Genomic DNA, 27,078 nt, shown 5'->3' on the forward strand with positions numbered 1-27,078 from the left:
GGGCCAACCCTGGCCACTTGTCACTTTTTTAAAGTGACAAGTTTAAAGAGTGAAACAGCGGTTAGGAGTTCTATTTTATTTTTCTGTCTCTGTCTCTCCAATAAGTTTCTAAAAAAATTAAATATTAATTTATTTGAAAGGCAGAGCAACATGGAGGCTAGTGGGGGAGAGAAAGAGAGAGGGAGGAGAAGGAGAGGGAGAGGGAGAGAGAGAGAGACCTTCCATCTGCTGATACACTCCCCAAATGGCTGCAACAGATAGACTGAGACAAGCCAAAGTCAGGAGCCAGGAACTCCATCCTGATCACACACATCGATGGTGGAGGCACAAACAACTGGGTCATCTTCCACTGATTTCCCAGGTGCATCAGTAGAGAGATGGATCTGATGATGGGTAGCTGCTGCTTGAACCAGCACTCCAACATGTGATGCTGGTGACATTGGCACTACACTGGCCCAATCATTATGTTTCCTTAAAGAAATATGTGACACAATTGCATTGTTTTATTTTTGATGTTTTATTGACTATTTGATAAATTTTGCCTACCACACGCACACTTCTTCACCATTATTTTTGAAAAAATGTTTTTAGAATGCATTGTTCCATCCTTGGATAAATTTAAGTTGCCATCATATACAATATTTCTAAGTAAATTTTAACATGATTTCATAAATTCAAAATTAAAACCTTCCATGAACTGCATAGAATCATATCAAAACTTTGAAAAGCATGTGCTATAAAAGCTTACATTTGAAAGGGAGTTTTAATGTCATCATAAATAGTACAAGTGGAAACCTATTGGCAAACTAAAAATTATGATCTGTCAGTTTACAAATCATAACTAAAATCTTTTAAAAATAGCATTATAGGGGCAGCATTTGGCAGAGAAATGAAGATGCCATTTGAGATATCCACGTTCCACGTCGGGTTGCCTGGGTTTGAGATATGGCTCTGCTTCTCCTTCCAGCTTCCTGCTAGTTTGCACCCTTAAAAGCAGCAGGGATGGCTCAAGTTACTGGGTATTGCTTTTCAATTTAAATGAGAATTTTTTAAAAAGAAGATGAAAATGAAATTATAAAAGTGGCATTATGACCTACTTAAAAATAGATAACTAAAGACTAAAGTATAAAATCTTCTGGTTTTCACTCAGGTTTTATTAAAATAATAAAATATACTGAGAGATTGCTCTATTCAGCAATTTTAAGCATAAGACTATGGCTTATTAGAAGTGCATTCATTCTATGCTTAGAGAGCTTTTAACTGTAGCTTCTAACTGTGTGCAGACAAGCAAAACAAAATAGCCAGAGCAGATGTCAAGCAGACCTCCACTGATCAGAAACTAATTGCCTGTTCGGTTGCTTCCATCATTTGAAACACGTGGGAAATGAACACTGCTGAAGTGTGCATCAACACCGGAAATCTGACATCATTTTTCCAGTAGTTACTCTGGAAATCATCCAAAACCAATTGAAAATAAAAAAGCAATTGCACAATTTGGTTCAGAAAAAGATTTTACTGCTAAAGGTCATGAATTTGTAGTCAAATAACTAACAAAAAATAGGCAATCTAAATCAATGAAAAATAAAATCTTTTTTTAAAAGAATTTGCAATAAGCTAATCCTCTTTTTTTTTTTTTATTTGACAGGTAGAGATATGGACAGTGAGAGAGAGACAGAGAGAAAGGACTTCCTTCCGTTGGTTCACTCTCCAAATGGCCGCTACGGCCGGTGGTGCGCAGATTCAAGCCAGGAGCCAGGTGCTTCCTCCTGGTCTTCCATGCAGGTGCAGGGCCCAAGCACTTGGGCCATCCTCCACTGCCCTCCTGGGCCACAGCAGAGAGCTGGACTGGAAGAGGAGCAACCAGGACTAGAACTAGCGCCCATATGGGATGCCGGTGCCACAAGCAGAGGATTAACCAAGTGAGCCACGGTGCCAGCCCCAATGAAAAATTAAATCTAACATTCTCTAATAAATTACCAAAAACTAGGTACATATATTTCAATTATTTAGCTATTTGAATATTTGGATATCTAATTTGTTTTAAAAAATGTAAACAAATTCAGACTTTAAATTTAGAATTTTCAATATTTCAGTGATAACATAAGACTGATTTTAATTAAAATTACTTTAAAAGATATTTAATGTGACTTTTTAAGTGAAAATTTGGAAAATGAATGTCTGCCCTTTTATGATAAGAAAAAACAAGGGTCCGCACTGTGGCGTAGCAGGTTAGGCCACTGCCTTCAGTGCCATCATCCCTTATGTGTACCTGTTCAAGTCCCAGCTGCTCCATTTCCAATCCAGCTCTCTGCTATGGCCTGGGAAAGCAGTAGAAGATGGCCCAAGTCCTTGGGCCCCTGAACCCACGTGGGAGACCCAGAAGAAGCTCTTGGCTCCAGGCTTTGGATCAGCACAGCTCCAGCCATTGTGGCCTATTGAGGAGTGAACCAGCAGATGGAAGACTCTCTTTCTCTCTGCTTCTCATTCTCTCTCTGTGTAACTCTGACTTTCAAACAAATAAATAAATCTTAAAAAAAAAGAAAAAATAAGAGAAATGTCTTAGGTTAAGAAAATGGGAACTGAGTAAAGACAATAGAGTTAAATAATTTCAAAGTGAAGAATAATATAGAAATATTGCCAGTCAGTTGATCCATAATTATTTGGTTAGTGATTTTTTAAAAGGCCAATATAAGTACCTAAAATGTTAGTATAATCTGAAATATATTACTGCACATTCATTCTTATTCAGTGGGACCAAGAACTTTTCTTTGAGTGTGATTTATCTTTTTTGTGTAAAACATATTAGGTCTACACCATTTTGATGTTTATTAAAGGTAATTGCAAATACTAACTCTCAGAGAATATTATAAGTTTTCTTTCCCAAACTTTTACAGTTCCCTGACCATACTTAATCTGATATATGAATGTGTGAGAGATGGCTGTGTGTATGTCTTCAACATGATTCCAAAGCATTCAACTTCATTTCAGTACACATAGAAACTTCTTTTGCATAATCAAATTACATCAGCCTATACAATAGCTAATTACATTACATGATAGTTACAGTGAGTCAACATTTTAAGTGTACTTATTGTTAATTTTTATAGTAATTATTATTTACTTGTATTATTGCCTCCATTTGATAAATGGACAAAAGTACAAAGCACACAAGTAACTTTCCAAGACCAAACAAGAAAAGGATAGCCTGGTACATACATATGGAGAATCTGACTAAAGAGTCATTGCATTGAAACACTGTGTTTTGCATCCTCCTAACTGGCACACATAGGTTGAAAAGCAAGTATAAGTGGCATTCATTCATGGCACCACTCAACTGCTGGTGAAGATTTACCCAAGTGTTCCAGAAAGTAGCCAATCATCATCAAAAAGCCAGCATACCATCAAACCTAGTCATCATGCCTACAGAGAAACTGAGACTGTCCATTCATGCAACAACCTGGTTACAAGGAAATCAGTTATACTAGATATTTAGGACAGTGACATTGCAAGAATATTTTGCTAAAAGCATGTAAATAAACGAAAGACCATCCAAAATGCTGTGTGTATGGTATAACTAAAGAATGTCAGAGAACAATTCAGTACTAGTCACTTATCGAGATAGATGAAGGATTTTCCCTTTTCTATTTAATGTTAGAAAAGCACAAATTATGGGAGAAAAAATTCCCAAGAGACAGAATATTTTCCTATTCATCTAAAAAATTAAGATTTATCTGATTTAAAGGTTGAATCCAGAGGAGTTGCCTTGATGGGCAGGATGATTTCAGTGTAATACCTGCAGATAACTAAAATAAAAAAATAGAATATAATTCTGTACAATCTCATAAAAGAAGCAACACAGACATTGCATCCAGTGCACTCCCAGATATAGTAGTTAGAGAACATGTTGAACTAGTGTAACAAAGATTATTCCCTCATTTTAATATACGCATGGAAATTGTCCAAAAAGAGTAAATTACTCCATAGAGTTTCCCAAAGATCCAGGTTTCTTCTATATGTTTTACCATTTCCAGAGTCATTACTTCTCATGGATACAACTGGAAAGCATTATGCTTAGTGAAATAAGCCAGCACCAACAAGACAAATATCACGTTTTCCCTTATATGTGTTAACTAATAGAGTAAAAAATGCAATTTATGTGAGCAAAATCACATTTTGAGCTTTGATTATTGTTTGCAGCCTTTGTCCCATATTGTTAAGGAAGAATGGTTTTTACTCCTTACAAAAAAAAAATTAAAAAAAGAAGAACAAGAAGAAAGCCAAATCTGGCTCACAAGCACTATATCTGCTTTGTAGCCTGCAGCTAGGGGAAGTAGAGAATGAAGGTTTCCATTTTTAGGTTTTTTAATTTCACTCTTAAATTGCATCCAACTTCCCCATTCACCTCATACTGAATAGAGCATCTTCCTATGACCATACCTAACTAAAAAGTGAGACTAAGAATATCAAATGGACCTAAATAATCAAGCCAATAGCTGTAACATAGGAGTTGTTTTAACAATAACAGAAGGGAGACAGATATCAGGACCATAGCTGACTCATTCAACAAATGTGGCTTGTTAATTACTCCTTGGGAACCCAACAGCAAAGCATTGAGAATATGGAGATGGAAGATATAATTCACAGACAATTTGAGGTGAAAATCAAGAAAAGGCAATAAAGCAGAGATGTTGCAATGGGCAATTGCAATGTATGAAGAAGATGAATAGGGGATGGACCAATAGAAGTTTTTCCTAAAGGAGAATATAAGGAAATAATGAGAGTGGGAAGAGTTTGGATGCTGGACAGTCTTAGGTATCCTACAAAAGGGTTTGTATTTCATTTATAGGTCATTATAGGTCACTGAAGAATTTTAAGGTGGGAAATAAGATTAAATATGCTTTTGTAGATATATCACTTTAGTGATCTCCCCTCTGTGAGAACAATTTGGAGGATGTGACATTCAAAATTGAGAAATCTGATTGGGGTAAATTGTCTGAATTTAAAAACAGACTGGGAATTACTTGATGTCAAGAAGCTTACACCCTTAATACTTTACCTTATGAACAACCAATGTGAATATTTCTTCATTTCCACAATTATCTTTCTCATGCACAGTTTAGGAGAGGTGATGCAGGGAGTTTCAATTGTATATCAGTTACACTGCTTAGAGGCCAGTGTTGGGCCATGGTGGGTTCAGCCACTGCCTGCAACATCAGTATTCCATATGGTACCAGTTTGAGTTCGATCTGCTCCCCTTTCAATCCAGTTCCCTGCTAATGCACCTGGGAAAGCAGCAGAAAAATGGCCCAAGGAGTTGGGCTGCCGCACCCCACATGGAAGACCCAGATGGAGTTCCAGGCTCCTGGCTTCAAAATGGCCCAGCTTTGGCCACTACAGCCATGTGGGGAAATAACCAGCAGATGGAAGGTCTCTTTCTCTCTGTCACTCCGTCCCTGTCACTGTGCTTTTCAAAAGTTACACTGCTTAGTCAGTTCACAGAGCCGCTTGCCCCAAAGAGCAGCATGGCTCTCACCTGAAAATGATATTGCTGAAAATGACATATCATGGAGAAGTCTGACAAGAGTTTACCCCTAAATTAAATAGTTTCTGAACTTTTCCCAGCACCACACATTTCTGAAACTAGATGGTTGAAATCTGGAATCACAATACAGTGAAGAAAAACATTCTTGCAACTACATGATAAATAGTCTGTGAACAAAAGCCTGGCAAAAAATTCATAACAATATTAAATCCCTTGCACAGGTATTTTGAAAGTTCCCTTCCAGGGACAAATCCAGCTTCCCAATAATAAGGTTTGCTTACATTTTCTTTCTTCTCAGGACTCTGCACCTCCTTTTAAATTTTCCAATATCCCGTAAGTAAAACCTCCGTCCTATCAGTTAGCACATTTTCTTGGGAACCAACATACTCCCAGCCTGGATATCCATGGAAGAGGATGTCCCACTATTTTTTTTTAAAGTTTTATTTATTTGAAAGGCAGTGTGATAGAGAGAGAAAGGGAGAGGGGAAGAGGGAGAGACGGAGAGATGGAGAGACAGAGAGAGTAAGAGAGAGAGATGGAGAGATTTTCCATCTCTTTGTCTACTTCCCAAATGTAATCAGCAGCCAGGGCTGGGCCAGGTTGAAACCAGGAGCCCGGAACCCCATCCAAGTCTCCCACATGGACACCCCTGCTTACTGCACTGGCATCCCATATCAGAGTGACAGTTTGAGTCACATACCATTTCTGGTATGAATGTCATATAACCACTTGGGAACAGTACAGTTTCTTTAAAATGTTAAGTATAGGGGCAGCATTATGGCACAGTGGGTTAAGCCCCCACTTCAAAACCACTACCCCAATGAGAGTGCTGGTTCAAGTCCTAGCTGCTCTGCTCCCCATCCAGCTCCTGAGAAGTCAGCCATAGATAGCCCAGGTATTTGGGTCTTTGCCACCTTTGTGGGAAACACGAATGGAGCTCCCATCTCCTAGCTTTGACCTTAGCCAGACCTGAATGTTGTGGCCATTTGGGGGATAACCCAGAAGATGGAAGATCTTTTTTCTTTTCTTTCCTCCTGCTGTTCATTGTATCTCTCTTCCTTCCTTCCTAACTTCTTTCCCTTCTTCCTTCCTTTCTCTCACTTTCTTCCATCCTTCTTTCTTTCCTTCTATCCATTTCTCTTTTCTTTTCTCTTTTTTCTTCTCTCTCTCTCTCCCTCTCTCATAAAAATAAATAAATCATTTCTTAAAATATTAGGTATATACCAGAAATCCCATGCATTGCTACCTACCTTAAAGAAATTAGAACCTATACCTATAAATAGCATTGCACACAGATGTTCATAGGCGCATTACCAGTAACAGCCGCAAGAAGGAAATATCCCAAAATTCTAGCAACTGAGGAGATGATAAACAAAATGTGGTATACTCATTCAATTTATTCCTGAAAGATGTTGTGATGTACATGATTCTAAAAAATATTATGCTAAGTGAAAGAAGCAAGTCACAAAAAGACATGATTAAATTTACATGAAGTCTGCAGAACAGGAAAATCTTAAATACAGAAAGTAGATTAGTGGTTATGCAGGGCTGTGGAGAAGGGGATTAAGAAATGACTGCTAATGGGTAAAATGATTCCTTTGAAGATGATGAAAACATTTAAAGTTAGAAAGTGATGACATTTGCACAACTCTGAAGACAACTAGTAAAGATTGAATGTAGTTTAAATAGGTGAATTTTATGGGCTGTGAGTTATATCTCAAGAATGCTTAACAATAAAATACTACTATTCCTCTATGTCCTCCCCTCTCTGTATATATTTGTCCCTGACCCTTATTTTCTTAGAACATTTTTGTCCGCATCAAAAGAGTTAGTTCTGATAGAAATACCATTTTAATAGACTTTCCCATTTATACTCTGAAGAAGGTTATCACACAGGATAATATCATCACATTTCTTAAAGTGTAAGAGGGGTTACAAAGCTAACTACATAAGGGAAGTCCCCTCTTTGCAAAGGAGCTTGTGTTCTCCTACTCTTTGTACCACCAGCCGCATTTATGCATTTACTGGTGTTTTATAAAGACAGTATATACCAGTTATTGGATATCCACTTCAAATATTTTACAAATTTCTTTCAGAAACAAAGAAAATAATCTGAGATTGTAAGAAGCCAATGGACACAGGACACAGCTACTTGGGAGTACACAGGAAATCAGTTTGCTCTCTTCTTTCTTGAGAAGATCCAAAATCCTCAAACTGAGAGACAAGGGGTAATATATGCAATGTGTAAATGTAAATTCTTTTCACCCCAGTTAAAACTGAAATACCTCCATACCCAAATCCCCAGGAAGTATCTCATTTTCCTGCCTTACAATTCTATAGTTCACCTTATGGAATATATTCATACTTTATAAACTAAATGAAAGAAACCCCACAGGTTCTCCTTCAAAAAAGTTTCGTTTTGGCTCATTAATGCTTTCCATCTCATTTCGTACTTTCCACTGGAAATTTTTGCCCAGAGCAATTTTTGACAAATAAATAGAGTAAGCTGGACAGAGCTCATTTGCTTACATCATTTTAAACTACAATTTAAAAAGACATCTTTGTAGGGATAACAAATGCAGACAATTTTTATGACAAAATACTGTGATTTATAAAATTGCCATGCAGTTATTTCATCTATAGCTATGTTGAATAGACAGGACATTTGGTAAATTATAATTGCTCTTATACCCTTTCAGGAAGAATGTAATTTGTATAATTCCCAAGATTGATACATCTTCACTATTCTTTAGCAAATATATGGTTAAATAGCAAACTTCTGATTTCCTATCTTTCAGTTCTTAAATTTTTCCATTTTTGAATATGTCTGTGAAACAAGTTAATTGTGTGCTGATTACCAACTTATTTGAGTCTCATTGTTTACAGGTAGACAGCAAGCAATAAGAAGCCCAGGGTTCACAGTAAGCTGGTCACAGGGTCCAGAGAAGCTGCTGGAGTAGATGGAGTTTCTTCTACACAGTCCCTGCTTGCACTGCAGTTGAAGGACCGTGGAAATCAGCCCACCCCAGGTTTTATGTCTTGGCGCCATGTGAGCAACTCAGTTAAAGTATTGAAAGACATTTTGTTTTTGATGCACAGCTGGAAGTGGGCCAAGGATATTCTGGTCACTCCCTCTCTTATCTCAGGACGCTGCATTCATAGCACATCTACAATTAGTCTTAAGAATTATAAGCAAGAGGAAAGAACTGGGAAAGAACTAAGGCCACCTAGAGAACTGCATTATTGAGTAGTTCCACAGCAACAAAAGAAAATACTGATGTCTTCTTCCTTCCTTAAATATTAATCTGAATCCTAACTTCGTTTCTTACAAAGTCAACACATGGTTTTTCTGAATCTTCCTCTTATTATCCTCTTACATAACTCTACTTCATGATTGAGATACCATATCTTTGTTGTATATTTAAAAATTTGTATGTGCTACATTTTCTTGAATTCATTTTAAGTGATTTTATACTGTTGCCACAACAAGACTTCAAATGTTTAAAGATGTGCAGGTCTTTGGCATTATATTCTGACCCAAAGCAATAGAAAGGTAATGCTTAGTACATGGGTGTTCAATAAGTAAATGCTTATCAGATGGGGAATATTATCTATTCAACATTTTAGATATGCTGTGTTTACAATTAGGTTCAGAATTTCAAGTATTCTTTTAAACAATACTTAAAGGGGCCAGCACTGTGGCATAGCAGGTAAAGCCACTGCCTGCAGTGTCAGCATCCCATATGCGCCTCAGTTCAAGTCCTCCACTTCCAATCCAGTTCTTTGCTATGGCCTGGGAAAGCAAAAGATGAAGAGCCAAAGTGACTCTATTTTGAAACAATAAAAAGCAGCCTCCATTTCCCATAGCAGACCTGAGTCCTTGTAAAAGCAGGACATTCAGGCATACCGGAGATATCAAAGCTTACCAAGGACAGCTAACTCAGCAGACTAAGGGCAGCTCAGTAGAGATTACCAAATGAGGTAACTCCCTGAACCCAAGCCAAATGGCCAAATGGAGAACCCCTCCACTGCCCTGTCCAATCACAAAAGGCCCCACACCCTAAGGCCTCACTGATGTGTCTCCCCTTTAAAAGCGTCCCCGAACAAAGACCTGAGCCCTCCTCTGATCTCTGCTGCATTCGCTGGTCAGGTGATGTCCCTGCCGCGGCTTGTACTTTTAAAACAAACCTTGCTTTTGCATTTCGGTGTGATTGGGTCACTGATAGCTTCTTGGGGATCCCCTTATCTGGGCATTACAGAAGATGGTCCAAATGCTTGGGCCCCTGTACCCGCATGGGAGGCCCAAAAGAAGCTCCTGGCTCCATGCTTTAGATTGGTGCAGCTCCAGCCATTGCGGCCAATTGGGGAGTGAACCATCAGATGGAATTTTCTCTCTCTCTCGATCTCTCTCTCTCTCTTTGTCTCTCTCTCTCCCTCCCTCTCCTCTCTCTGTGTAACTCTGACCATCAAATAAATAAATCTTTAAAAAAAAAGACCAATACTTAAAGACTACTATTATTTAGATGAAGTTTAATAAATAGCCAGCTCCAAGGATATGGTTACTAAGTTGTCTGTCTTTTGTTCATGTTACTATGCCTCATTGCCTCACTGTATTGATCCCCAAAGTATTTATTACATACATTTTTGATCCAATTACATGTGTAACAATATTTGAATATATCACATACCTTTCAAAACAGAGAAATAGCTATTGAAAATAATATGAAAATATTTAAAGCTACTTTAACAACATGGAATATTTATTAAATACCATACATAAATTGTCTTGGCAATTATGCTATTATTTTATTTATTTATTTATTTATTTATTTATTTATGGGGGAAGGAATCACCTATATACTGGCTAATCAGGATTGGGCCAAGCTAAAGCTAAAAACCAATAATTCAATCATTGTTGCCCATGTAGGTGACAGCAACCCAACTACTTGGGCCATCACCTACTGCTTCAGGGTGCTCAGCATCACAAAGCAGGAATTGTCAGTGGAGCCTTGACTCAAACCTAAGCAATCCAACATGGCCTGTGGGCATCCCAAATGGCATCTTAACTACTAAGCGAACACACACTCCATATGTCACCATTTCAAATTATGTTTTGTTTGTAACCATTTTGGGTTATGTCCTTTTTTTTTCCTTTTTTACTTTTTTGACAGGCAGAATTAGACAGTGTGAGAGAGAGAGAGAGAGAAAGGTCTTCCACTGGTTCACCCCCAATATGGCCACTACAGCTGGCACGCTGCGCTGATCCGAAGCCAGGAGACAGGTGCTTCCTCCTGGTCTCCCATGTGGGTGCAGAGCCCAAGTACTTGGGCCATCCTCCACTGCCTTCCCAGGCACAACAGAGAGTTAGACTGGAAGAGGAGCAACCAGGACAGAACTGGTGCCCCAACCGAGACTTGAACCCAGGGTGCTGGTGCCACAGGCATAGGATTAGCCTAGTGAGCCGCGGCACCGGCCAGGGTTATGTTCTTTTTTATGCTTATTCTCACTACAGTATGGTAGCCCAGCTACTTTGATTAATCCCTTCTATTAAAACACAACAGTATATTTGCTGATATACAGAAAATATATTTTAATATATCACAGAGTTCATTAGAAAATAATCTAAATCTTCAGGGCCAAATTAAAATACAAACAGAAAGACACTTACCTACCAGTTAAAACCAGGAAGGAAACAGGTACTGGTAAGCAAGAAATAATAAAGGGCTCACAAAGATGGATTAAGTCTACAGGTAAATGATAATATTAGCATTGGACTGATCATGGTTTTTAGAACTTTTAAGATAGAGAAGCTACTCTTCGCTTTAGCCAGGAATCCCTAAAGCAGTCTAACAGCTATGATTGTATAAAGTGACGGAGAATCTGACATATGAGTACTCTTTGGAGAAAGGGACAGGCTCTTTAAGATTTACAGTGATCAAATTTTAAAAACAGAAGTTAATAATGAAGAAATAACTAAGCACACTAGTAAATTCATCAGTAACAGTCAATAGAAGAGTTTACAAATGTATAAATCCAGTGATTATAACAATCACATACAGAATGTATACAATCCATTGGTAAATATTTTTCAAAACTAATAAAAATAAAATAACCACTGATTTTAGAGTAACAAACTATCAAAAATACCCTGAAAATTATGAGAAATTTTAGAAATGAAATACAGGCCGGCGCTGTGGCTCAATAGGCTAATCCTCCGCCTTGCGGCGCCGGCACACTGGGTTCTAGTCCTGGTCGGGGCGCCGGATTCTGTCCCGGTTGCCCCTCTTCCAGGCCAGCTCTCTGCTGTAGCCCGGGAGGACAGTGGAGGATGGCCCAAGTCCTTGGGCCCTGCACCCCATAGGAGACCAGGAGAAGCACCTGGCTCCTGCCTTCCGATCAGCGCAGTGCACCGGCTGCAGTGCACCGGCCGCGGCAGCCATTGGAGAGTGAACCAACGGCAAAGGAAGACCTTTCTCTCTGTCTCTCTCTCTCTCACTGTCCACTCTGCCTGTAAAAAAAAATTAAATACAAAAAATATTGAAATTAAAAATTAAATGGTTTGAATAGTTGAATAGAGAAAATAAGTAAATCCAAAGATAAATTTCAAAAGATATCCAATAAATTGAATAAGGCAATGAAAAATATAAAGGAGTTGCAAGATTTGGAGAATGCGATGTGAATGCATAATAAATATCTAATTGGAATTGAGAATAGATATCAACTAATTGTCTAGAATAGAAAATTAGAATAAAGAGGCAATGTGTTACACTTGTCCAGAACTGATGAAATCATAAATCTAAAACTGGAAGGCATGAAAACACACACAAAAAAATGAAATTATTTATTTGTTTATTTATTTTATTTTATTTTAGAAGCCAGAAACCGAATCTAGGTCTCCCTAAGTGTGGCAGGAACCAATGCTGCTTTCCGGGGTCTACTTTAGCAGAAAGCTGGAATCAAGAGCTATAGCCAAACATAGAACCCAGTTACTCCAATGTGAGATGTCAGTATCTTAACTGCTAGGCTAAATGGCCCCTTCAAAGTTTATATACTCTAACATAAATGCTGTGATACATTCTTTAGCTACTCATATAAATATCCCCTTAATTCCTTTTAAGAATATTTTTCTGACTACGACATAATGTATTTTTGCTTTACTTACATAAAAATGATAAAGCAAATACAAATAAATCAAAAATTATATTCTGCAATGGTGTTTTAAGTAGAAGTATGTACCACTCAAATTCATACGCTGAAGTCCTTGAACCTGGTACCTCAGAATGGAACTATATTTGGAGAGTCTTTAAACAAATACTCAAGGTTAAAGGAAGTCGTTAGGTTGAGCTCTAATGAAATATAACTGGCTTTCTTGAAAAGTGGAGAGCAGGACTCTGTTACCCTTTGGCTTCGGCGAGGACCATGTGGAAACACACTGAGCAGGTGGCTATCTACAAGCAAAGGAGAGAGGCCTGAGAAAAAGACTACTCTGCCAATACACTGACCTTAGACTTCTCACCTCCAGAACTGTGACAATAAGCGACCATTAGTGCTACTTTGTTCTGTTAGTCTAGCACATTGATAACAATTGGTGACCTTCCACTTCTATATTTGCCAGATTAGTATCATGTTATTTAACTCAGAGAAACCCCCCAAGCATTAAACTTTCAAAGTAGTACACATTTAACTCTCATTTCTCATCAAACACTTGGAAAGTTTGTCTTTTTAATATTTATTTATTTGTATAAGGGAACAGTTTCTATTTCTTTCTTTCTCTCTCTCTCCTCTCTGTGGCTCTGCCTTTCAAATACATTAAAATATATAAAATTAAAAATTTTTATATAAAGGTAACAGATTTCATGTATTTAATATATACAGTATAAAGAACATAATGATACTTCTCACCTTCCCTCTCTCACTCTCATCCTTCCTTTTCCTTCCTTACCTTTCTTTTGTGATATTTTCAATCTACTTTATAATCATCAGCTTAATTCCCCACTAACTCAACAATTTGATATGTAGTAAGTAGAAAAAATTTGTAAGTCAACTCATTATCTTACATTAAGCGGCCATATATATATAAATAACTGTATATTTAAATAACTTTGATGCAACGCATTTTAAATTAATAAAATAGGTAAGATACCTGCAAGAGAATGAATGTGTAGGCATTTGAAATGCTGGAATAGTTTACTGACCTGTTCCTCTGACACCCTAATTAATTAAATATTAATATGTGAAGATAAAATAGAAGCATTTAATTAAGATAAAGGATGTGGATCCTGTGATTTGACACACTAATTTTTCTAATGCATTCTCTTAATTTCAAGTCTTTTCAGCAGCTGAGCACAAACATGGCATTTTATTGACAGAATACTGTGCCTAGTGCTGAAGCACACCAAGTGTACATTTGCTAGAGGCATGTTTTTTATTTTTATAAAACCCTGGTGTAGAATGTATTTTCACTGATAACAAAACAAAAACAGCATATAGGAAAGCACAAAACAGCAATAGCAATATTAGTTTGCAAGCTCTCCCCTGAACTGTAACTAATCTAGTTGATTCAGCCTAGAAGGATCATTTTTTTGTATGCAATATTCTTCACAAAATATTCAGCTTGCTCAAATTCAAATGACAGCATAGAAGGATGAAAAACAGGTAGAAAGGCCATTTTCTATCCCCAGAATATGGCCTGATGTTTAAATCTATTTTGTGCAAATCAGACATGTTAAATTATTTAAACTCATTGCAATGACTTTTTTGATCATGACTCTAATAAAATATCTCCTCAGGCAATACTGCTTAAATTATTTTCTTATTAATGTAGGACCCAGGGAAGACCCTATCTGCATTCCACTATTCCTGGTCTGTGACTGCCAGGGAACAATCCCCAGCATAACCTGTGCTTTCCCTGTGAGACCTGGGTAAGGTCACCTCCATATCTCACAGTGCTGGAGCCGTGGCTCTTGGTGCAATGAGCCACGGTGTCACACACATCTTCCCAGCAGGACCTCGGGATGTCCTATCCACATTCTATGATCCTATCCCCACCCAATGGCTCCAAAGGTATGACTGTCAGTGGCATAAGATCCAGAATTATCTATTCTCAAATATCAAATCTGGGTACAGTCTCTTCCATGTCCTGTAGTTCCAGGAATGCTGCTATTGCCATCACAAATCGCAGTGTGATTGGAAGTCAAACCTGTGATGCCTGAGCATGCATACCTTCGGATGCCCACATGCACTGAAAAGACATACCACTATTCCATGAACCTCTGAAGTCCAGACAATTGGGGCATCTGTAGATGCTTCTCCATTAGTTACAGCTTAGGAAATCACAGGGAGGCCACACTTCTGGGATCACCTGAAGTTAAGTCAAAGTAACTATCCAACTGGTACCCCATATCCCATCTAAATGAAAAAGTTCCCAAAGAAAACTACTCAATAAAGAAGAAACCACTGTTACATCAGATGTACAGGAATAATATATATGAACCACAAGGAAGCATGATAGCTCCAAAGGAACAAAATTCTTCTCTGGAAATAATTCCTCACTTGAAGAAAATCTAGAAAATTCCTGCAATGGTTTCACAATAATGATCCCAAGGAAACTCAACAGATGCAAAGGAAAACAGCTAAACAAATCCAAAAAATTAGGAAAACAATGCATGATGTGAATGAGAAATTCAACAGAGATTAAAATGATAGAATCAATCAGAAATTTTGCAATGGGTAACATCACAGAATGAATTTTTTAAAAATCTGAGATCTCCCATACAGACTGAAAGTGAAAGGCTGGAAAAAGATATACCATGCCAACAGAAATGAAAAAAGAGCGGGCGTAGCGATCTTAATATCGGACAACATAAACTTTACCACAAAAACTGTTAAGAGAGACAAAGAGGGACACTATATCATGATTAAGGGATCAATTCAACAGGAAGATATAACAATTATCAATGTATATGCACCTAACTACAGGACACCAGTTTATCTAAAAGATTTATTAACAGACTTAAAGGGAGACTTAGACCCCAATACAGTAGTACTGGGGGACTTCAATACTCCACTCTCAGAAATAGATAGATCATCCGGTCAGAAGATCAACAAGGATACAGTAGATTTAAACGACACTATAGCCCAAATGGATCTCACCGATGTATACAGAACTTTCAATCCTACAGCTAAAGATTTTACATTCTTCTCAGCAGTACATGGAAGCTTCTCTAGGATTGACCACATACTAGGCCATAAAGCAAGCCTCAGCAAATTCAAAAGAATTAGAATCATACCATGCAGCTTCTCAGACCATAAAGGAATGAAGTTGGAAATTAGCAACTCAGGAATCCCTAGAGCATACGCAAACACATGGAGATTGAACAACATGCTCCTGAATGAACAATGGGTCATAGAAGAAATCAAAAGAGAAATCAAAAACTTTCTGGAAGTAAATGAGGATAACAGCACAACATACCAAAACTTATGGGACACAGCAAAAGCAGTGTTAAGAGGAAAGTTTATATCAATAGGTGCCTACATCAAGAAATTGGAAAGACACCAAATAGATGAGCTTTCAATTCACCTCAAGGATCTAGAAAACCTACAGCAAATCAGACCCAAATCTAGTAGGAGAAGAGAAATAATTAAAATCAGAGAAGAAATCAACAGGATTGAATCAAGAAAAACATTACAAAAAATCAGCCAAACGAAGAGCTGGTTTTTTGAAAAAATAAACAAAATTGACACCCCATTGGCCCAACTAACTAAAAAAAGAAGAGAAAAGACCCAAATCAATAAAATCAGAGATGAAAAAGGAAATGTAACAACAGACACCACAGAAATAAAAAGAATCATCAGAAATTACTACAAGGACTTGTATGCCAGCAAACAGGGAAACCTATCAGAAATGGATAGATTCCTGGACACATGCAACCTGCCTAAATTGAACCAGGAAGACATCGAAAACCTAAACAGACCCATAACTGAGACAGAAATTGAAACAGTAATAAAGGCCCTCCCAACAAAGAAAAGCCCAGGACCAGATGGATTCACTGCTGAATTCTACCAGACGTTTAAAGAAGAACTAACTCCAATTCTTCTCAAACTATTCAGAACAATCGAAGAAGAGGGAGTCCTCCCAAATTCTTTCTATGAAGCCAGCATCACCTTAATTCCTAAGCCAGAGAAAGATGCAGCACTGAAAGAGAATTACAGACCAATATCCCTGATGAACATAGATGCAAAAATCCTCAATAAAATTCTCGCCAATAGAATGCAACAACACATCAGAAAGATCATCCACCCAGACCAAGTGGGATTTATCCCTGGTGTGCAGGGATGGTTTAATGTGCGCAAGACAATCAATGTGATACACCACATTAACAGACTGCAGAAGAAAAACCATATGATTATCTCAATAGATGCCGAGAAAGCATTTGATAAAATACAACACCCGTTCATGATGAAAACTCTAAGCAAATTGGGTCTAGAAGGAACATTCCTCAATACAATCAAAGCAATCTATGAAAAACCCACAGCCAACATCCTATTGAATGGGGAAAAGTTGGAAGCATTTCCACTGAGATCTGGAACCAGACAGGGATGCCCACTCTCACCACTGCTATTCAATATAGTTCTGGAGGTTCTAGCCAGAGCTATTAGGCAAGAAAAAGAAATTAAAGGGATACAAATTGGGAAGGAAGAACTCAAACTATCCCTCTTTGCAGATGACATGATTCTTTATTTAGGGGACCCAAAGAACTCTACTAAGAGACTATTGGAACTCATAGAAGAGTTTGGCAAAGTAGCAGGGTATAAAATCAATGCACAAAAATCAACAGCCTTTGTATACACAGACAATGCCATGGCTGAGGAAGAACTTCTAAGATCAATCCCATTCACAATAGCTACAAAAACAATCAAATACCTTGGAATAAACTTAACCAAAGACGTTAAAGATCTCTACGATGAAAATTACAAAACCTTAAAGAAAGAAATAGAAGAGGATACCAAGAAATGGAAAAATCTTCCATGCTCATGGAATGGAAGAATCAATATCATCAAAATGTCCATTCCCCAAAAGCAATTTACAGATTCAATGCAATACCAATCAAGATACCGAAGACCTTCTTCTCAGATCTGGAAAAAATGGTGCTGAAATTTATATGGAGGCACAAGAGACCTCGAAAGCTAAAGCAATCTTGTACAACAAAAACAAAGCCGGAGGCATCACAATACCAGATTTCAGGACATACTACAGGGCAGTTGTCATCAAAACAGCATGGTACTGGTACAGAAACAGATGGATAGACCAATGGAACAGAATTGAAACACCAGAAATCAACCCAAACATCTACAGCCAACTTATATTTGATCAAGGATCTAAAACTAATTCCTGGAGCAAGGACAGTCTATTCAATAAATGGTGCTGGGAAATCTGGATTTCCACGTGCAGAATCATGAAGCAAGACCCCTACCTTACACCTTACACAAAAATCCACTCAACATGGATTAAAGACCTAAATCTACGACCTGACACCATCAAGTTACTAGAGAACATTGGAGAAACCCTTCAAGATATTGGCACAGGCAAAGAATTTCTGGGAAAGACCCGGGAGGCACAGGCAGTCAAAGCCAAAATCAACTATTGGGATTGCATCAAATTGAGAAGTTTCTGTACTGCAAAAGAAACAGTCAGGAGAGTGAAAAGACAACCGACAGAATGGGAAAAAATATTTGCAAACTATGCAACAGATAAAGGGTTAATAACCAGAATCTACAAAGAGATCAAGAAACTCCACAAAAACAAAACCAACAACGCACTTAAGAGATGGGCCAAGGACCTCAATAGACATTTTTCAAAAGAGGAAATCCAAATGGCCAACAGGCACATGAAAAAATGTTCAAGGTCACTAGCAATCAGGGAAATGCAAATCAAAACCACAATGAGGTTTCACCTCACCCCAGTTAGAATGGCTCACATTCAGAAATCTACCAACAACAGATGCTGGCGAGGATGTGGGGAAAAAGGGACACTAACCCACTGTTGGTGGGAAAGCAAACTGGTCAAGCCACTATGGAAGTCAGTCTGGAGATTCCTCAGAAACCTGAAGATAACCCTACCGTTCGACCCAGCCATCCCACTCCTTGGAATTTACCCAAAGGAATTTAAATTGGCAAATAAAAAAGAGGTCTGCACCCTAATGTTTATTGCAGCTCAATTCACAATAGCTAAGACCTGGAACCAACCTAAATGCCCATCTACGATAGACTGGATAAAGAAATTATGGGATATGTACTCTTTAGAATACTATACCGCAGTAAGAAACAACGAAATCCAGTCATTTGCAACAAAATGGAGGAATCTGGAACACATCATGCTGAGTGAAATAAGCCAGTCCCAAAGGGACAAATACCATATGTTCTCCCTGATCGGTGACAACTGACTGAACACCAAGAGGGAAACCTGTTGGAGTGAGGTGGACACTATGGGAAATGGTGGCTTGATCAGCATAGCCCTGACTGTTAATGAACAACTTAATACATTATCCCTCTTAGTAGTTTTTTTATCTGTTCTACTTAATATGACTGGTTTAGATCTGTAATTGATGCACAGTTATTCTTAAGTGTTGAAAATTAACTGAAATGTGATCCCTGTTGAACATGGTGGTGGGAATGGGAGAGGGAAGAGATGTATAATTTGGGACATGCTCAGGCTGACTTGCCCCAAGTGGTGGAGTTGGAAGCATACCAGGGGATTCCAATTCAATCCCATCGAGGTGGCATGTACCAATGCCATCTCACTGTTCCAGGTGATCAATTTCAGTTCACAGTTGGTCATGGTGGAGGGACTGGGAGTCAAAGGGAGCACATAGACAAGTCTAGTACCTGCTAACGCTAACTGATGGAGTAAATAAAGGGGAGAGTGATCCAACATGGGAAGTGAGATACTCAGCAGACTCATAGAATGGCAGATGTCCTAAATAGCACTCTGGCCTCAGAATCAGCCCTAAAGGCATTCGGAGCTGGCTGAAAAGCTCATGAGAGTATTTCAGGCATGGAAAGCCAAGACACTCTGGCAAAAGATCTCTGCGAGTGAGATCCCAGTGGAAAGAACAGGTCATCAAAGAAGGAGGTACCTTTCTCTGAAGGGAGGAGAGAACCTCCACTTTGACTATGACCTTGTCTAAACAAGATAAGAGTCGGAGAACTCAAGGGGCTTCCATAGCCTTGGAAACTCATGACTGGAGCATAGGGAGATTACTGATGCCATAGACAGGAGTGTCAATTGGTAAAGTCAACAACAGGAGTCACTGTGCACTTACTCCTCATGTAAGATCTCTATCCTTAATGTGCTGTACATTGAGATTTAATGCTATAACGAGTACTCAAGCAATATATTTCACCTTGTGTTTCTATGGGGGTGCAAACTGTTGAAATCCTTACTTAATGCATACTAAACTGATCCTCTGTAAAAAAAAAAAAAAAAAAAAAAAAAAGAAATTATCAATTCCCAACTTGACTCTCACTGGGATTAAACATGACAATAGGTCTGATCTGATTTCATCATCATTTAAAAAAATCATCTATTATTTTTCACTTTATGTTTCTGTGTGGGAGCAAACTGTTGAAATCCATACTTAATGTATACTAAGCTGATCTTCTGTATATTAAGATAATCGAAAATGAATCTTGATGTGAATGGAAGGGGAGAGGGAGTGGGAAAGGGGAGGGTTGTGGGTGGGAGGGACGGTATGGGGGGGAAGCCATTGTAATCCATAAGTCGTACTTTGGAAAATTATATGCATTAAATAAAAGTTTAAAAAAAAAAGAAAATTATATTTACTAAATAAAAGTTTAAAAAAAAAAAAAACCTAAGAACCATGTGAAAACAAAGAAATTAGCATTCATTGAGTTGTTCACTCATCAAAAATTTTTAAACTTTATTTGTAATGATATATAAAAATAAATATATTTATGTGGTACAATGTGACATTTTGATATATGTGTACATTAAAGAATGATTTGATTAAGCTAAAAAAAAAATCTGAGATCTCTGCAACCAAATATTCTAAGAAGAAGAAAGAATTTCTGACCTTTAGGTCACATTTTTTTTAATAATCCAGTCATATAAAAATACAGAAAAAGAATTAGAAAGCATGAAAGAAACAAAGATATTTGTGGGACACCATTAAGCAAAAGACAAACAAAAAATTCACATTATTCAAATATCTGAAAAAGAAGGAAAAAGGAACTTCTTTAATGAAATAATAGTTGAAAACCTCCCAAGTCTTAAGAGATACACATATGTCCAGATCTAAGAAACTCAAAGGACCCCAACCAGACACCACCAGAAAATACCTTCTCCAAGGCAAATTACAGTCAAATTATTAAAAATCAAAGACAATGGAAGCATCCTTAAGACAGGGAAAATATCCAGTTACATATACAGAAAAATCCACTAAATTAACAAAAGATATCTCAGCAGAAATTTTAAATGCCATAAGGTCTGGAAATAAAAACTGCCAACCGATAGTACTAAATCCAGCAAAGCAGAATTTCAGAAGTTTTTTTGTTATGCTAACATTGTTTGAAAAGTCATAAACCATCTCCATTAATTGCTCAAAACATACCAGATAAATACTGTTTCAGTGATACCATTTCTATCCTAATAATAAATCAAGTAAGGATTCTGTGTAATTAAGTCAAAATATTTAAATTGATAAATCATTGTTTCACTTGCTTAACGCTTTTCTAAAAATGGCAACTGGATGACTTGTGCAAGTATGTAAACTGTACAAAATCATGAGAAAAAAAGTAAAATGCAAAATTTACCTCATGTTGTCATTAAACATGTGCCCCATTTATAACAGATGTTACCATCTTCCTAGAAAAGAACCAAAGACCACTTTTATCATATCTTTAAATCAGCAAAAAGTTAAAAGTAGGCTGAAAACTGCTATTTTCCTGGGAATATTGAAATTATACACTGTATACACTGAAAAGAATGAAATAAAAATGATTTAGTATAATCTACAAAACTACCCACCTATATTTAAATTATTATACATATATTAAATCTCTAGAGATTTTGACTAATAATTAAGAAATGAAATTTAATTTATCTCTGAAAATAATAAAGACAAAGAAAAGATCACATTTCTTGGCAAATGTCCTAATAGCACTCTGGCCTCATAATCAGCCCTTAAGGCATGTGGATCCGGCTGAAATGCGCATGAGAGTATTTCAGGCATGGAAAGCCAAGACACTCTGGGGGAAAAAAAAAACCTAAATGAAAGATCTCCACGAGTGAGATCCCAGTGGAAAGAATGGGTCATCAAAGAAGGAGGTACCTTTCTCTGAAGGGAGGAGAGAACTTCCACTTTGTCCTTGGCCTTGTCTAAAAATGATCAGAGTCAGTGAACTCAGGGGGCTTCCATAGCCTTGGCAACTCATGACAAGAGCCTAGGGTGATTACTGAGGCCATAAACAAGAGTGTCAATTTGTTAAATCAACAACAGGAGTCACTGTGCACTTACTCCTCATGTAGGATCTTTGTCCTTAGTGTGCTGTACATTGAGATTTAATGCTATAACTAGTACTCAAACAGTATTTTTCACTTTATGTTTCTGTGTGGGAGCAAACTGTTGAACTCTTTACTTAATGTATGCTAAACTGATCTTCTGTATATAAAGAGAATCGAAAATGAATCTTGATGTGAATGGAAGGGGAGGGGGAGTGGATAAGGGGAGGGTTGGGGGTTGGAGGGACGTTATGGGGGGGGAAGCCATTGTAATCAATATTCTGTACTTTGGAAAATTCCTTTCTTAGTACACTTCAGAATTATCATTGTTATGGATTATGAAGTTATCATCCCCTAGCTTCTATTTCACTACCACATATATTTGTATCCCTAAAAACAAGTGATTTAACTTTACATGCTTCTCTGCTTTGTAAAATTAAAAACAATATTTCACTCTTAAAAAAAAAAAAAAGGAAACAGATGTTTACCATGGAAATACTTTAACAAGTCTTTTGGCAAAACAAATTAGCCCAATGTTTTTAAATATATAAAAGTTTATTAACCTTATCTTAATGTAATAGTCTCAAAATATTAAAAACATAACATACCCTTGTCTCAACAGTTGTTAAATTCAAATCTGTAACCTTAAGAACTATATTACAAAAAATATCTCTACCTAGTATCTTTGCATATTGAAATACATTTGTGCTATTTAAAAATAACTTCCTTACCTTTTTAGTGAGTATATATTAGTCACTAGAAACATACTTTTTATAAATGTATGAACTATATTAAAAAGGAATGTTGTGACTTCCATAAACTCACTGTAAATGTTTTTTCTAAGTACATCCAAATTGTTGCAAGTAACTTGCTCTTTGATTTTCCACTGTTGTATAACATACCCTTGTGTGTATTCTGCTACTGAAATGATAAGAGTCAAGTCTTGTATTTTTATATTATATTATTATCAACTATGAGCATTTTGCATATATTTCCTGGTACTTATGCCGCAATATTTCTATATCTTAATCCTAGTAGTGGCACGGCTGGAACTGGCAGATAGCAATGCTCAGCTTCACAAGGCCATTCCAATTGTCTTCCAAGTAGCTGCACCAATTACATGCCAACATCAGTATATGAGCTTTCTTTGAATAACATGTTCAATAGCTCTCACTACTTTAAATTTTGCCACGGTGTAATTGCAATGTCACTATGACTGACTAGCATTTTTCTGATTACTAATGTTACTGAAAATTAAGTTATCCATTGATCTTTCATATTTTGTCTCCTATAAAATGCTGATCATTGTGTTTCCTAATTTTGCTGTTGAACTGTTCACTTTTAGTTGATATATAGTTCTTTCAAGATTTATAAATAACAATTCTCTGAGGGTTACATGTCATGTATGAAGAATATCTTGTACTCAGATTGTGGTGCCTTTTCATTTCCTTCATTTTGTCTTTTGAAAAGTAGTATTATTTTCCAAAAAAAAAAAAAAAAAAAAAAAAAACCTTTATTTGAGGAACACAAGCTTCACACATTTTCTAAATACAACTTTAAGAATACAGTGATTCTTCCCAGCTTCCCTACCCTCATACCCACACTCCCATCCCTCTTTCTCCTCCCTCTCCTATTCCCAGTCTTATTTTTTACTGAGATCTACTTTCTGCTATAGAATTTAACTATTATCAACAGTCAGGGCAAGGGCTGATCAAGTCACCATTTCTCATAGTGTTCATTTCACTTTAACAGGTTTCCTTTTTGGTGCTCGGTTAGTTGTCATCGATCAGGGAGAACATATGATATTTGTCCCTTTGGGACTGGCTTATTTCTCTCAGAATAATGTTTCCCAAATTCCTAACAGGGATCAATTTTTAAGTTAAAATTTAAACACCTAAGAATAATTGTGTGTTAATTACAGAGTTCAACCAATAGTACTAGAACAAAAAAAAATACTAAAATGGATAAAGTATTACATTGTACATCAACCGTCAGGACAAGAGCTGATCAAGTCACTGTTTCTCATAGTGTCCATTTCACTTCAACAGGTTTCCCCTTTGGTGCTCAGTTAGTTGTCGCCAATCAGGGAGAACATATGCTATTTGACCCTTTGGGACTGGCTTAGTTCACTCAGCATGATGTTTTCCAGATTCCCCCATCTTGTTGCAAATGACCGGGTTTCGTTGTTTTTGACTGCTGTATAGTATTCTATAGAGTACATGTCCCATAATTTCTTCATCCAGTCTACTGTTGATGGGCATTTGGGTTGGTTCCAGGTCTTAGCTATTGTGAATTGAGCTGCAATAAACATTAATGTGCAGACAATTTTTTGTTTGCCAATTTAATTTCCTTTGGGTAAGTTCCAAGGAGTAGGATGGCTGGGTTGAATGGTAGGGTTATATTCAGGTTTCTGAGGAATCTCTGCTTCTCAAAAAACTTTAAGTAGAAGAAAAATTAACTATGCTCATCTGCCAAAATATTTGCCTTTTAGCTTTATCTTTTTGAAAGATGACTGTGTTCATCAAGGTGTTAAGTTGTCAAGACAGACACACAAATTAGAGACCTTGTCCTTTGCCATAGTTGACTCATAATTTCAAAGATACACCCACTGAAGATGTTCAGGTACATGAGAGGGAGAGAGAGATTTCCAGAATATTGAGAGTAGCAGCTGCTTCTGCATATGAGACACACGGGTGTTTATATGTGATGTGCAAGGCAACCCACACAATAGGGAAGACTATGGTTATCAAACGTCTCCATTTTATACACAGAGCTGCTGCTTTAGGTGTTATATTCAGGCAAATATACTTTCTAAACCCACAGGTAGAGTGTTGTTTATAAGGACAGAACCACAACCAGGATACCCTACTGAAAGTATTCCATGAACACTATCTTGGTAAATACCATGAATCTGTTTCCCAGGTGCTATGATTGTCAACATGTTGGAAAGTAGAATTGACTGGGTGACATGCTTCCATGGAAGTATCTTCACATTAATGGGAGGGAAAATAGTTTATAGAACAGTTATTTTATCTTCCTCTTCTATAGCATGAAAACCATCTAAAACCCTTTCTGAAATGTCTGTAGCCATTGTTTTACTTCATTAAAAGTCATCTTCTATTAGATTTCTCAGAGAAAGCTCATGTAAACAAAATTTTCTGAGTTCCTACATGATTAAAATTGCTTCCCTACAGCACTATTCTTCAAAAACAGTAGGGCTGGCTATGAAAGTCTCATTTCATACTTTACTATCCATATTATTTTATAGGTGATATTTTATTCTTCTTCAGAATTTTAATGTAGAAAAACAAGTCCTGAATGTTTTTCTTCTGCTTACAAGTAAAGGGAATGAGTGTCGTCATATAGTGGAATAGAATGCCCTGGGTCTCCTCCCACGGCCACACCAATTCAACAGCAATACACAGATATTGATAGGTCAATCCTTTTTGTGAAAAATCCAGGAAGTAGGTGAGAGACTGCTGTGATCCTGACAAACAGAAAACTAGTCACATTGAAGCAGTAGGAAAATTTGACATGTGCTCCTAGCATAAACTCCACTTTGATTTTTCTAGTCTGTGGGTGCATAGTTGTAACAGACATATTCAACAACTAGCAGAGACTCCTTTGGCTTCCCATGAACTGAAGGACAGTAAAGTAGTAAATGCTATGAAAAACTGCTATTTCTTTTACATAAATAATCCACCAGAGGCATTACTGCAGGGCAACAGTACTCTGCCACAGCAACCACACAAAGTTGCTGGAGGAAGTCATTGGCCCACAGGGCGATGACACAGCTAAAGTGGATGTCCACAAATAGTAAGGCAAGGATTGAGTGTGGCTGCCTCTGGGTTAAGGTTGTCCAGGGTAAGCCTGTCGGGCAGCAGAGTCCAAGAATTGGGTGTGCTTCTCTCCTTCCACTCATTATGATCAGAGCTGCACCAGGTGGTTATGGTGGTTGAAGGGTAGCTGCTGCCTGAAACAGGAGTTCTCTACCTGAGTAAGAAGATTCCTTGATCTCCAGGAGCATAAAGGCATCATTGTTCGGCTGGATAATATAGGAAAACTATCATCTATTCACCAATTTTCTTTGAAGTCTGTCTATACTTCTTGTTGCTTCCCAAGTTGCATTACTATAACAAAATTTCTAAGATTGGGTAGCTTTTCAACAAAAGAGATTTGTTTTGGCTTATGATTATGGAGGTTCAAGGTCAAGGGGATGGTGCATCCAGAGATAACCTTCTTGTTGTCAAGACTCACAAAATGGCTCAGATCATCACACAGCAATAGAAAGAAAGCATGTGTATGTTTGTGTGTGTTTCTCTGGTCTCTCTACTTCTTAAAAAGCTACTAGGATTCAATCATGTGGGTTCTACCCTAATGACCTAATCTTAACTACCTCCCAAAGGCCCTGCCTCTATGATCAGATTAATATCAGATGGGGATTAAACCTTGAGGGACTCACTCAAACCATATCAGTATCAGAAGAAATAGTCAATAATAGCATACTTTTGTTTTAAACACTTACTATACTCAGTTTGTAATGGCTACTTTGAACAGTACAGAAAGAAATTATTTCTGTAACTGGAGAACTCGGTATGTTAGTGTCGGAGGACACGAGGCACATTGGATTATTGATACTTGCTAATAAATGTGATCCTTTATAATGTGAAAATGTGGCAGCAATATCCCTATTTATATAACTAACAGTTATTCAGGCATGTTATATTCTTTACTATTGAAGAATTATACCAACGACTCAATGGTAGATGAAACCACTTGAGTTTAAATGGCATCTATCAATCTTTTTTCATATCCTTGGCACAAAATAATGGCTGGGCTTAATTTGGCAATTCCAAACTTAATGATTTGGACATATTTACAAGTATCAGAACTAAACTTTTCCTATAGGAACAATTAAAACCATTTTTGGAAAATAAATATTAAGTCTCATTTTCCAAATTGCCTATTAGTTCCCTTCAAAAATAAGTCCTCAAAAACTTAATTGAGTTTCCCATAG

The sequence above is a fragment of the Oryctolagus cuniculus genome, chromosome 12 (assembly GCF_051225735.1).
Source record: "Oryctolagus cuniculus isolate XC-2025 breed Fujian yellow rabbit chromosome 12, ASM5122573v1, whole genome shotgun sequence".
Taxonomy (NCBI): domain Eukaryota; kingdom Metazoa; phylum Chordata; class Mammalia; order Lagomorpha; family Leporidae; genus Oryctolagus; species Oryctolagus cuniculus.